Raw genomic sequence first — 13,124 nt, forward strand, 5'->3', positions numbered from 1 at the left:
TAGGTCCGTGTGAAAATTGTATTGATTGCCAAATATGCTTTTGTGTACTGATAAATGTCATTATTCATATTATATTAAATATTTCATTTGTAATATCTTAAAGGACAATGTTGTAGTTAGTCACCGAACAATGCTGAGCAAACAAATACATATGTTTATAGCAAAAGAATGGTAATTTATTTTAAGAGCAGCTTACAACAGTAAGTGATTTTGTCTCCCCCAACTCTGTTATAATATTAGCATCTGCTAACACCGATGAGCAAAGGAAAACATTGGAAAGAAATTTGATGATAAAACAATGCACTCATTATTTCCGCTATGAGTCTACTTTTTTCAAAGACTGGGCTACATATGACCTGTTAATATTATATCATGATAGGGATGGCCTGGTAAAGTTGCCAGTGACTATTTTGTAAACTGAAAAGTGTGCCAAGAACTTTTATCTTCTGTTCAAGGAGGAGTTATAAATGTGCAAATGAACTATGGGAAACATAAATAAAAATATATATTTACTCACACACACACACACACACATTCACACACACACACACACACACACACAGATATATAGAGGTATATATATATATATATGTCTATTATCATATTGTATGTATCCTTCAGAAAGAATTTCCCTGGGTTATATGATTTCTTCTGCAGGGCTGTTCAGGCCAAAATAAACTATTATTCAGTGGCACAAAGAAGTTCTGACTTTACGTAATGTTTCCTCAAAAAAAGTGAAAAAGGATGATATCATATCTGAAGGCTCTACCTTCTTGGAAATGTTACGTAAACACCCTTGAACTGGATAAATTAAGAAATTATATTTACAAATAAAGCATTAAAAGGGAAAATGGATAACTGAATAATTAAAAAACTTGCAACGCAGTCAAGAAGATCTTCCTGGGAGTCTTGAATAATAGAGATTTTATTATAAGTGAGACCTCTCAAAGATGGTCCCCTCTGCAAGTTTGATTTAAGACATTACATGTCCTCCAAGAAAAATATAACATATCAGTCACTCGGAGTCTGGAACTCCTGTCTGTGTGAATGATAGACATCGAGGAATGAATGAACATTTCTGGACTATTCACCGCAAGTAAAGCTTTTAATAAATGAACAATATAGAAAACAATAATGGCACTCAATAAACACTTTAAACAAACTGTTGTGAATGAAAAGGCCTCCCACTCGTACTTTTACCTTGGGGAGGGCTTTTACAGAATGACGACGTCGATCACACACGTGAAGACTGCACAAGATTCCTTGGAAAAGTCCTTCGAGGATGACTGCAGGACTGGGTCTAATATTCGAGGAGGACTATGAAGCCTGGAGTTGAGTGGACAGAGGAACAAAGTCTCGAGTTCGAGGAGGACTGTAATACTGGGTCAGCGTCAGGAGTCTGGTGAGGACATCTTGGAGGAGGGGCGGAAACTGGTGACCTTAGCAATTCGATCACTCACCCGCGTGTGATGGCTAACTGCAATATTTAATGTCTCTGTAAAGGCCCTTTTAATTTTAGCCTCTGTCAAGTATCATAGGGCCCAATGGTAGCAAGGCTAATAATGTTGTGTATCACTACATCAGGTGTTCCGGCCATCTGCTTGTATTCCCAAGAATTCCTATGGAAAGACAATCTTGGTCTGCCTTCAGAATTTTTTCTTAAGTCAGCTGAGTTGAACTAAACTGCTTAAGGGAGTGACCTCAGCCTTTCATCCTTGACCTATTGACTTGCCTTCTGAATGACTGTCCCAGGTAAGCAGCACAGATCGGAATGTTGATAATTTTTAATGTGTTGGTGACTTCAATTAAGGGTCACCTGTGCAGCGACAATTTGCTCTGATATCTTAAGGCAACTACAGGCGGCTTTCAGCCGATTACTTTAATTTCGATAAATTCAAGGGTAAACTTCCCTTAAGCTGAATGGCTGCTTTTGCTAGGACTTCAATAATTATAATATATATATAACAAAATTATATATATATATATATATATATATATATATGGATATATATGCTATATACATACATATGCATGTATATATTTAGGTACAGGGATATGGAAGGACATGGCACATTACATGGTTTCTTTATTCACTAGCGACGTTTGTTTACAAAGTCCCATCTTCTGCTAAAATCAGAAAATAAAATATTACATTATTACAGTACACGTTAAAAAAAGAAAGCATAAAACGAAGAGTAAAAATTATAAACAGTTAAAACTTTTTCTGAGGAAAATCAAAAATGTCAAAGAATGAGGGAAAACACCTTGCTCAAGCGGTTCAGGATGCAAAAGTCAAAAGGAGGCAAAGAACATAGGTGACGTGGAAGAAGGCTATATACAAAGGTATTGAGGTGGTATGGTTGTTAAGCATGGAGGTACCAGTTTCTTAATTGCCATACTTTCAAGAACGAGGCAGGTGGTGTTCATATGGTGATGTCATGCAATGATGAGAGTTATTATAATTTATGTCTGTCTTACAGATTCTTGCCCTGATATTTGATATTATGGACTCGATAATTTGCTGCGGATGTTCGGTAACTTACACCTTTATGGGATTGCATCTCACCTTTGAGCAACCAGCGCGCATATGTTTTGTCTGCTGTGGTGCATACATCGGCAGCAACTAAATAAATCCACTACACCTGTGGAACTTTCGACCAGGCCTCCAATTGTTGAACACCTCTTGTGTTTAGGATGGTTTGTAGTTCCAGGTTCACACAAGAGAACCTGGCATCAACTGCTGGTAAGCGGAGTCAAAATTTTCTTGAATATAAAAACTTCCTGAATCATGTATAAGATAAACTGACGTAATATTTTAGTGTCTGTGGCTTCTGCATGGGTGTTAAATGCACTGTACCAGGTGGATCAAAAAGTTGTTGATAGTTTTCTTGACATTTAAAAAAATAGCCCATGGGTAACAGTTGGTATTAAAGATCTCTGAAATTTTACTTCATCATGGAATAATTTCCATCTCGAGGTTAGGTTGATAGCCCTGTGGAGGTGTTGATAAAACAATTTAAAATTATAAAAACAAAAACTGTAAAAATTCAGGCCAAGGCCGGGCCTAGTTTCCTGCAGATGCCCATGTTAAAACGGTTATCTTTAAAAAATACCATTGTATCTTAAAGGCTAATTGTTCCATTTTCTTCTAATTCACAGGTAAATTTAATGTTTTGATGTTTAGAGTTGACATACTGTGAAAGGACTCACTAGATGCCTATCTTTCAACAAGACAAAAGTGTCATCTACAGCACAGACCTCCGATGAAAAAAAAAAGTGTTTTAAAAGCTGGGGCTTAAGGCAGTCCTGTTGTCTCAGCAGTGCCCTTTCAAGTTTGAGCATAAAAATAAAAATATTGAATGTGCAACTCAGAGGTTGCCCATACCCACACCCTCTTTTTGCCAAACATGTCCATTAAAAATGAAAGCAAAATCCTGCACTGGCTAATTCTAACAATTATCTAAAATCATCACGTCCAAAGCCATTATAAATGGTAAATCATCTGTAAAAATAGTATTTAAAATAAAGAATAAGTTTTTCTCCACAGGTAAATTAGTGAAAAGTGCTTCAGTATCCAAGCTTGCCATGGTTAGGTCAGAGCCCTGGCATAAAATACTGTTCTTAAAATCAACAGAGTGGTTAGATTATATTCATTTTTGAAAAAATTCAGTAGAGGTGTCAAGAATTTAGTTATTTTGTAACCTGGTTTAGTGCAGGATGAAAGGATGGGTCCTTGAGGTATACCTTCCTTCTGTATTTTTGGTAACCCGTACATAACACCTAATGGGAACTCCATTACATTTAGGATTTCCGTAGGTTGTTTGGTCTGTTGCTTTAGCTTACAGTTTTCGAGAACCGGTTTATTCTGTCCTCGTTTCTGGAAAATTACATTGCCTCGATGTCATCCATGTTTCTAAACTTGGTAGCATCCTTTAGAATTGTTTTATTTTGTGATTATATTCCCCTGTTTTATTTCACACAGATGACACTTCCTTGCCTTTATCAGGTCTAGAAAATATGATGTTGTTTTCTTTGAATTTTGGGGTAGCACAGGACTGTTTGTTAAAAAAATGGTGGTCATCTTGGTTTTATTGACTGTTAAAATTAGTATGGGCAAATGTAGATAGGTCTTCTGAAACTTAGAAAGGTATTCAGAGGTAAGTTTTTTGATTTTGAAAATAAAATTTCAAATGTAGAAAATATTCATAATAGGAAGGCGTGTAAACAGGCAAGCAAAAATCCAGACCTAAAGATAAAAGATCTCTCTTTTGGTTCAAGTGTAATCAGATCAGGTTAAATAAGACCTTATTCCTTCCTTCATTGAATTTAGTGGCCCAGCTGATACCTAGTTTTTGTCTTGTTATTATGCGTATTTTTATTTTTCAATGTAGTTGTTCAGGTCTTCAGTCAATAACCTTGGATTAAATATATTCAAATCAATAAGCCTTTAAGGCTTCTAACAATATCATTGTACAATGGTTGAATAGTGTTTTGATGTTTCCTAATTAGCTTTTCGTTTACATAAACTTCCAGGTTTAACAGAGTAGTGGTGGAATCAGAATAAAACTGGCATTATACAAAGATTGTCTGTACAATTTGAACTTTTACCGTGTTCGGCATCACATGGTTCAGGCTACAATGCTGTAGAAATTTCGAGGTCAAGTCCTTGGACCACTTTCTCAGTGTGTTTTCAAATTTGTGACATTTCTGCAGCAAAATGGTCTATTGTATATTTTCACTATTAGGTCAGGAGAAAATGTACTAGTCCTCTCGATCTAAGTCGTACCCAGAAAGAGCAGGGCAAACATCCAGAAAATCTTGGTATCTTCCTCAGGAGAAATCCACATGAAAATACACTGGCCACTGAAAACAGGCGGATTTATATTACGTGAATCCACATGTTTACAATTGGATAGTCCCCATTGCAAGTGGGCTAATCCTCGGTGAGATAGGCACAGGGATATGGAAGGACAGGGCACATTGCATGGTTTCTTTATTCACTAGCGACGTCCCATCTTCTGGCTAAAACCAGAAAATAAATATTACATATCCTGTGCCTATCTCACTGAGGATTAGCCTACCTGCAATGAGGACTATCTAATTGCGAACATGTGGATTCACGTACTGTAAATTCCGCCTGTTTCAATGGCCAGCTTATTTTCATGTGGATTTCTATTTGAGGAAGATACCTAGTGGAGGCTTGGTGCTGGCACGTTACATTTTCTGTGTTTTAGTTTTTTCAATGTAATTTATATCAGTTTTAAACGTAAAGTTAAACTATTATAGTGTTTAGAATTGTTTCAGCCTTGAAAATGCGACTGGAAAGTACGTCGTTTGCGTCAGCCAATGAACTGTTTTATGTTCAAGATGCCTGTCAGGCTGGATTAAATTCACCTTATATTTGTGAGGTATATATATATATATATATATATATTATATATATATATATATATATATATACATATATATATATATATATATATATATATATATATATATGTGTGTGTGTGTGTGTGTATGTGTATGTGTGTGTATATATGTATATATGTATATATATATATATATATATATATATATATATATATATATATATATATATATATATTATATATATATATATATATATATATATTGTCACGTTCGACCATGCTGCCTTGTGTTTGGAAAGGTGGCTCTAAATAGGGTTTCTGATAACAACACCTGACTGAGGGTAAGCCCAGTGAACAAGAAAAGTTGAAGGTGAAAATACTAAAAATTGCTACCAATAAATGCATGGGTTGGAGGCAAACTTAAGATGTCCACTAAATAGTATAATTCAATAAATCAATCAGAAGATAAAATATGTACAGGAGCTATCAATGGAGCTCTGTGGCAGTCAAGAATTGAAGTTACACAAAAGGATCACAAAGTACCAAGCAAAGCGCCACAACCTTAAGTCTTATACTGTGCCTTTTTGTAGGCTGACAAGCAAATGGATATCAGGGAGGATCCAGAAGATGCACAGTAGAAGGTACAATTGAGTGAGAACATTGCACTGTTGATGGTCTGGATATCTTTGCCGGATATGGCACCTGGATATGCAGGAAGGTGGCACTATTGATCTACAGTTGATACCACACAACAGGAACTTGATATTACAGATCTGCAAGAGCAGGAAAGTTGAACACATGTGAACAGGATCGAGTAAAACAACAGTGAGTTCACATAGTCAAAATATTAGGCACTGTCTCACGAATGATGACAAGTTAACACAAGTATGCAAATGAAAGTTAAACCAAGTCACTATTGATCACAATTTCACCACAATCAAAATCACAGGAATCTCTGAGGGAGAGGATCAGGAATATGGGTACAGGACATAGGAGAACATGCATATAAGCACAGGTAGGTTATGGGTAATGGGCCGACAAACAACTTCCAGTCACATTACCTTAGGTCCGTGGACAAGACATGAGGTTAAAAACTAGGGGTCTGCCGCAGGATGCCAGCGAAGTGTTGTACCTCAGGATTCCCCACCAGAGGGAAATACAACGTGAAGGGTAGGGCACTGGTAGACTAGTAGGGCATCAGTGAGCAGAGGTGAGTGGCTGGATACAATCTTCAGAGCTACAATATGGAACTTTCTTGATGCCTGTGAATGAAGTCTCTTGATGACTTCTGGACGGGGACGTTGTAAAGTCACCAAAGGCGCCATTAATTAAAATCTCCGCTGAGCTTGTTTTCTTTGGTGACTTCCGTTTTCTTCAAGCTCAAATTAGTCACGCTTAAAAAATGCCAGGTCACGCATTTTAATCATTTTTACTTTATGGTATTTATACGAATGTCACACATTGTGTATCACATGTTTCTTCATTCAAACATCAAGACCTGGCGTCTATATTGTAACTCTGTATATTTCGTATTGTAATTTGTACTCGTTCACTGCATATTATTGTTTATTGTTTCGACCTCAGGTCACAGTCAATTCCATTGTCTCTCACGGCCCGGCGTCAGTCGGCCGCAATATAAGCCGCCTGGATCTGTAATAAAGCAGCAGTAACCTTTACCTGCTCGTTTCTTTGACATCTTACAGTGGTGACCCCGGAGTATCCCGGAGCCATTAGCGGACTCACACGGCGACTCAGTCTTGGCTCCAGGATTTCTCCAAAAACGCCTTAGCGGCCTAAACACGGCGCTGTAACCAGCGTTTGAGCGTGCTGACTCGCCGGGCGCACCCCACCAGCGCACTAGCGGAACCACACGGCGCACGCAAAGTGCGTACTGACGCGAGTATCCCACTCCAGTAAGGGGTCAAAGGAGCGAGCATGGACGCGGATATCCCCTCCTTCATGCAGTTAAACGCGGACCCCGCGGACTCGAGGTTTACCTACCTCCCCATCACAGCCGCGCCCCGCCCCGCATCGAGGCCCTCCCGCAACTCCACACCAGCGCCCGAACACACGACGGCCGGGCAACACAATCGCGGGCCGCCCTCACCCTAAAACTGCCGCCGTTTACGCAGGGGAACCCATCGAGGTGGCTGCGCAGGGTGGAGAGCCACTTCAGAATCGCGGACCTCACGGACGAAATCCTACAGGCCGACACAGTGCTCAACGCCCTTCCGGAGGACGTGTACAACAAACTCATCTCGCGGGTACCCAAACACACACCCTCACATACAGCACCACAAAAAAGTTCCTCCTCGGCTTGCTCCCTGCCCATCGCCGAGCAGGCCGCCCGTGCTATCGACCTTGCCAATAATCCCACGCCACGACCTCAATCCAAGAGACGCTTGGGGCATGGTCGTAGATCTCCTGTCAACACCAGTCTTGGGTGGCACAAACAAGCGGCAGGAGATAAGCTTCACACGGAAATTTTCCTTCGCCAACTCCTCCCGGAGGTACGCAACCAGATCGCTCACCCCTACACCATGCCTGTCGAGGACCTCATAGAGACGGCACAACACCTCACAGACTCCGTCAAGGCTTCACAGCAGCTAAAACCGCCACACAGCCGGTCAGCTCCGTCCAGCCTGAAGAGGACGTAGAGCAGCCCGTCAACGCCATCGCCAACAGACGTCCACCGAACCACAGCAGATGGTGGTCCCGGGCTTCTGTCGCTATCACAAGTGGTTCGGAAAGGGCGCCCAAACTGCCTGCCGCCCTGCTCGTTCAACCGCTCAAAAACGGGGGTGGCGGCGGCCAGCAGGACAGGCCGCCATGGCAGCCGAAGAACCCAGGGCCTCAAAAACAGTAGGTTTTTACGTCCGCGACACCGTCTCCGGCAGGATGATGCTGGTCGACACAGGGGCCTTTAAATCGATCTTCCCAGCATCCAGAGAGGACCGCAACCAGACACCAGACCCGGCCGCTTTCCTGACGGCCGCCAACGGAACCCCCATCCTCTCCTACGGCACCAGGCTCCTGTCGATCTCCATCCTTGGCCAGAGTTACTCCTGGGACTTCATCGTCGCGGACGTAGGAACCCCACTCCTGGGGGCCGATTTTCTGGCGCACTTTGGCCTGCTAGTCGACGTGGGGCGCAAGCGCCTCCTCGATACCGACTCCTGCCGGTCTCTCCCATTAACGGCGGGACCCAGACCCACCATCAGCGCCGTCGCCCCACCAGTATGCACACCTACTGTCGGAGTTCCTGAGATGTTTAAGCCGAGCTTCGCCAAGTCCCCGGGCCCCAGCCAAGCACGGCATATACCACCATATAGTGACTAAAGGGCCCCGACACATGCGAAGTTCCGCAGGCTTCCCCTCAGCGCCTTCAGGAGGCGAAAAAGCATTCAAGCGGAGATGGAACAGATGGGCATCTGCAGGAAAGCCTCCAGTCCATGGGCCTCCCCCTCCACATGGTGCAGAAACCGGACGGCTCCTGGAGACCCTGCGGCGACTACAGGCGGCTCAACATTGCAACAGAGCCCGACCACTACCCTCTGCCCAACATGCAAGACCTCACGGCCTCCTTTCACGGGGCCAAAATATTTACTAAATTGGACCTTCTTAAATCTTATTTCCAGGTACCTGTTGCGCCAGAGGACATACCAAAGACAGCCATCATCATGCCCTTCGGGTCCTATGTGTTCGCCTTCTCCACCTTCGGGCTGACGCGGGCCACCTTCCAGCGGCTCATGGACAGCATCCTGGGGACCTAAAATTCTGCGTCTGCTACGTCGACGACATTCTCATATTTTCCAGGTCTCACAGCGAACACCAGAGGCACATCAAAGCAGTCCTCCAGCGCCTCCAAGAAAACGGCCTCGTCGTCCGTTTTGACAAGTGTACCTTCGGCGTCCAGAAAGCAGAATTCCTGGGTCACGAGGTATCTCCGACAGGCGTCCGCCCTCTTACATCAAAAGTGGCAGCCGTAGCCAAGTTCCCGACACCCACCTCCATCAAGGCCGTCCAGGAGTTCCTTGGGATGGTAAACTTCTACAGGCGCTTCATCCCCGGGATCGCGCACACCACGGCCCCCCTGACGGAAGTCCTAAAAGGTCAACCGAAGTCCCTGTCTTGGGGACCCAGCCAGCAGCAGGCCTTTTCCCTTGACGAAGGCCGCCCTCACCAAGGCAACCGCCTTGGCACACCAGGATCCCAAGGCCCCCTCCAGCTGACGACAGACGCCAGTAACGCCGCCTGCGGTGCTGTTCTGGAGCAAATCATCAACGGCGCCCCAGCCCATCGCCTTCTTCAGCAAGAAGTTCAATCCCGCAGAGTCCCGCCACAGCACCTTCGACAGGGAACTCTGCGCGATGTACCGCGCAGTTCGGCACTTCAAGTTCCTCCTGGAGGGGACGCCCTTCACAATCTTCACAGACCACCAGCCACTGGTTCACGCCACGAAGCAGGGGGACGCATGGTCTTCCAGACAGCAGCGCCACCTCTCAGCCATAGCCGAATTTACCTGTTCCGTCAGGTACCTCCCCGGCAAGAAAAATCCCAGTAGCAGACGCCCTCTCCAGAGTCGAGTTGAACGCAGTGCAGCTTGGTGTAGATTACCAGGACCTTGCCAGAGAACAGGCCGCTGACCCAGAAACCCCAGCATACCGCACCGCCATCACATCCCTCAAGTGGCGGGACGTGACCTCGCCCCGAAGGCCCCAGCCTGCTCTGTGACATCAGCACAGGCCAGCCCCGCCCTTTGGTTCCAGCCTCACGCCGCCGCCAGGTATTCGACATCATCCACGGCCTCTCACACCCCTCCGGCAGGACCACGGCCAAACTGCTTTCAAAAAGTTCGTCTGGCACGGGGTGCAAAAGGACGCCACAGCCTGGGCAAAACAGTGCCTGCAGTGCCAGACCAGTAAGGTGGTCGTCACCACGCAGTCGGGGTAGGCGAGTTCCCACAGCCAGGGCGCCGCTGCCACATCCACATCGGTGGCCCTTCCCCATCAGGCGGATCCAGATACCTCCTGACGGTGGTAGACCGTTTGAAGAGGTGGCCCGCCACACCCATGCAAGAAGCCACCGCCAGCGCGTGCGCCGAGGCCCTGCTCTCCAGTTGGGTTAGCCGCCGCGCCCCGGACCACATCACAACCGACAGGGCCCCGCTTTCTCTCTGAGCTGTGGTCTGCCCTGGCTCAACTGCTGGGAACCACGCACCACACCACCACAGCGTACAACCCAGCGGCCAACGGCCTGGTTGAACGGTTCCACAGGTCCCAAAAGTCATCCTCATGGCCCGCTGCACCGCCGAGGACTGGAAACATCAGCTGCCGTGGGTCCTCCTCGGGTTGAGGACCGCCCCAGAGCCGACGGCACCCCATCCGCAGCTGAACAAACCTGGGGAACCCCTCGTGGTGCCGGGAGAGCTCGTGACGGATGAACGCCACTCCCCATCACTGCAGAGGCTCCGCGACGTGGCGGCAAGTTCGCCCCTGCAGGCGCTCATACATCGACAAAGCAACCACCTTCATGCCGCCACAGCTGTCATCCGCCACCCACGTCTTCGTCAGAGTCGACGCCGTCCGTCCACCACTAACTAAGCCCTACAGGGGACCCTTCCGCGTGCTGGAACGAAACAGCAAGGCGTTCCAGCTGGCACTTCCAGGCAAGAACGACTGGGTTTCCATAGACCGTTAAAGCCCGCCTTCCTGTCGGAGAGTCCCGGCAGCGACGCAGCACCCCTTCCGCCCAACCGCACTCCAGCACGCCCCTCACCCCAGGCGCCCGCCCCAGGAAGGGACCGCCCAACCAGCAGCCTCACAGGCGGGAGGCCCCTCCGTTATCTTCAAGGAGCCGCGGCACCCTTCAGCGTCCCAGCAGATACAGGGATTAATCAGACGCGTCCCTCGTCTTGGGGGGGGAGTATTTGTAAAGTCACCACATCGGCGCCAGGATAGTGTTTCGGCGGCGCCATTAATTAAGTCTCCGCTGAGCTTGTTTTCTTTGGTGACTTCCCATTTTCTTCAAGCTCAATTAGTCACGCCTAAAACGTGCCAGGTCACGCATTTTAATCATTTTTACTTTATGCGTATTTATACAAATGTCACACATTGTGTATCACATGTTTCTTCATTCACAGGCATCAAGACTGTATCCATATTGTAGCTCTGTATGTTTTGTATTGTAATTTGTACTCGTTCACTGCATATTATTGTTTATTGTTTCGACCTCAGGTCACAGTCAATTCCATTGTCTCTCGCGGCCCGGCGTCAGTCGGCCGCAATATAAGCTGCCTGGATCTGTAATAAAGTAGCAGTAACTTTTACCTGCTCGTTTCTTTGACACCTTACAAATAATTCCGCATTAATAAATTATTCGAACATCATTATAGAATGGTTACATTATTTTTATATAGTTTATAGTATTATCCAGTCCTTGACCTTGGAGTTTTGCCTTTGTCCTTAGGTCTCCTTAATTTTCTGAATACGGATATCATACTAAAATCTACGGAAAATCAACTGTCACCGAGATATTTACCGACGAATGGCGTTACATACATGAACTTTTTCTAAATTCTTTGTTCATGTTTCAGCGGTCACGCCAGTGGAGTTCCCGAGCTTTTTTTTAATTTTTCCTAAGTGCATTGTGGGTAAGGATGGCTAGTGTATTTGGAACGTCTTTTGTTAATTTCATCTAGAAATGTAGGTAAGTGTTCAGTGCTGAAAGCCCGAAACTACGAAGAGTCAATAATAACGTGAGATGTTTTACCTGTATAATGGTACTACGTAGTACGTAGTATGCTGTTCCGCCACCAGGGCGGCGTTGTTGCAGTCACAGAAACTTGTGCGACCGCAGGGATTGAATAGGTGCCAAGTGTTTCCCGTTATTTGTTTTTATCGTTTATTATCTACGTAATCGTATGTCATGCAGCATAAACTGCAGCGGAATGGGGAGAAGAATTCATCGAGAGATAATGGAATAACATTTACAAGGTAAGCAAAGCATACAGAAGTATATTTACCCATAATTTTGTGCTAGGCAGATGAATGTCTTGCTAGCTGGGATACGCTTTCTCTGTTAACATGTCTTTCATTTTCCGCATATTATTGTGGCACATAAGTGCAGTGGCGATTTCAACTTTGGAATCAGAACTTCATTCATCTTATACAGGCTTCATAATATAAAGTAAAAAGTGATCTTGGTAGTTAATTAAACATGCTTTGGAGTAAGTAGGCCTATACATTACTGGTTGTGTCATCAAGTCTTGTCTGTAAACATGTTAGCCTACTGTGATGCGGAAGGACACCTGTTAAGAATTCTTAGTAGGCAGGCCTGTAGGATAGTGATTGTGCTATAAAATTTTCAGTTTTAGACATGTAAATGCATTGTTAGAGTCGTTCAACAAAATGCATTTTGTCAAACGTGGTTTAACGACGAAATTCCGAACTTCACACTTGGTGAGAGTATTGCAGCACGACGTAAACAAAGCATAGGAAACTGCTTCTACTATTAGATTAAAAATTAAAGTAGTTGTATTTATCTTTTGTAACAAATGCTGCATTAATTTGTTTGCATTAAACGATATTTCTCAATTGGTAATAGCAAGAAAATGAAGATTGGTAGCCTAGGCCTACATCCGTGGTCTCAAATTTCTCATTTGGTAATAAGCTATATCATTTAAGCTTTATTCTAAGTACAGTTTAATTTCGGATATATACAGAAATAATTTTCTATGGTAAACGGTATGGAATT

The 13,124-nt window shown here is 44.6% G+C and overlaps 1 protein-coding gene and 1 pseudogene across 6 annotated transcripts in view; one reads left to right on the forward strand and one right to left on the reverse strand.

The window, feature by feature from the left end:
* Positions 1-13,124, forward strand: part of LOC136839164 (uncharacterized) — a 222,989-nt gene that overhangs the window by 66,179 nt on the left and 143,686 nt on the right. The window contains exon 1 of one of the 6 annotated variants that reach the window (XM_067104844.1): positions 12,202-12,364. The exons of 4 other annotated variants lie outside the window; for them this stretch is intronic. The gene's annotated coding sequence lies outside the window, so the exon portion shown is untranslated. Of the gene's footprint in view, positions 1-12,201; positions 12,365-13,124 lie in introns of those variants that run through there. One more of the 6 variants, XR_010853231.1, reaches the window with a different exon arrangement.
* Positions 1-13,124, reverse strand: part of LOC136839163 (uncharacterized) — a 103,167-nt pseudogene that overhangs the window by 39,848 nt on the left and 50,195 nt on the right.

Source organism: Macrobrachium rosenbergii, chromosome 6, assembly GCF_040412425.1.
Source record: "Macrobrachium rosenbergii isolate ZJJX-2024 chromosome 6, ASM4041242v1, whole genome shotgun sequence".
Taxonomy (NCBI): domain Eukaryota; kingdom Metazoa; phylum Arthropoda; class Malacostraca; order Decapoda; family Palaemonidae; genus Macrobrachium; species Macrobrachium rosenbergii.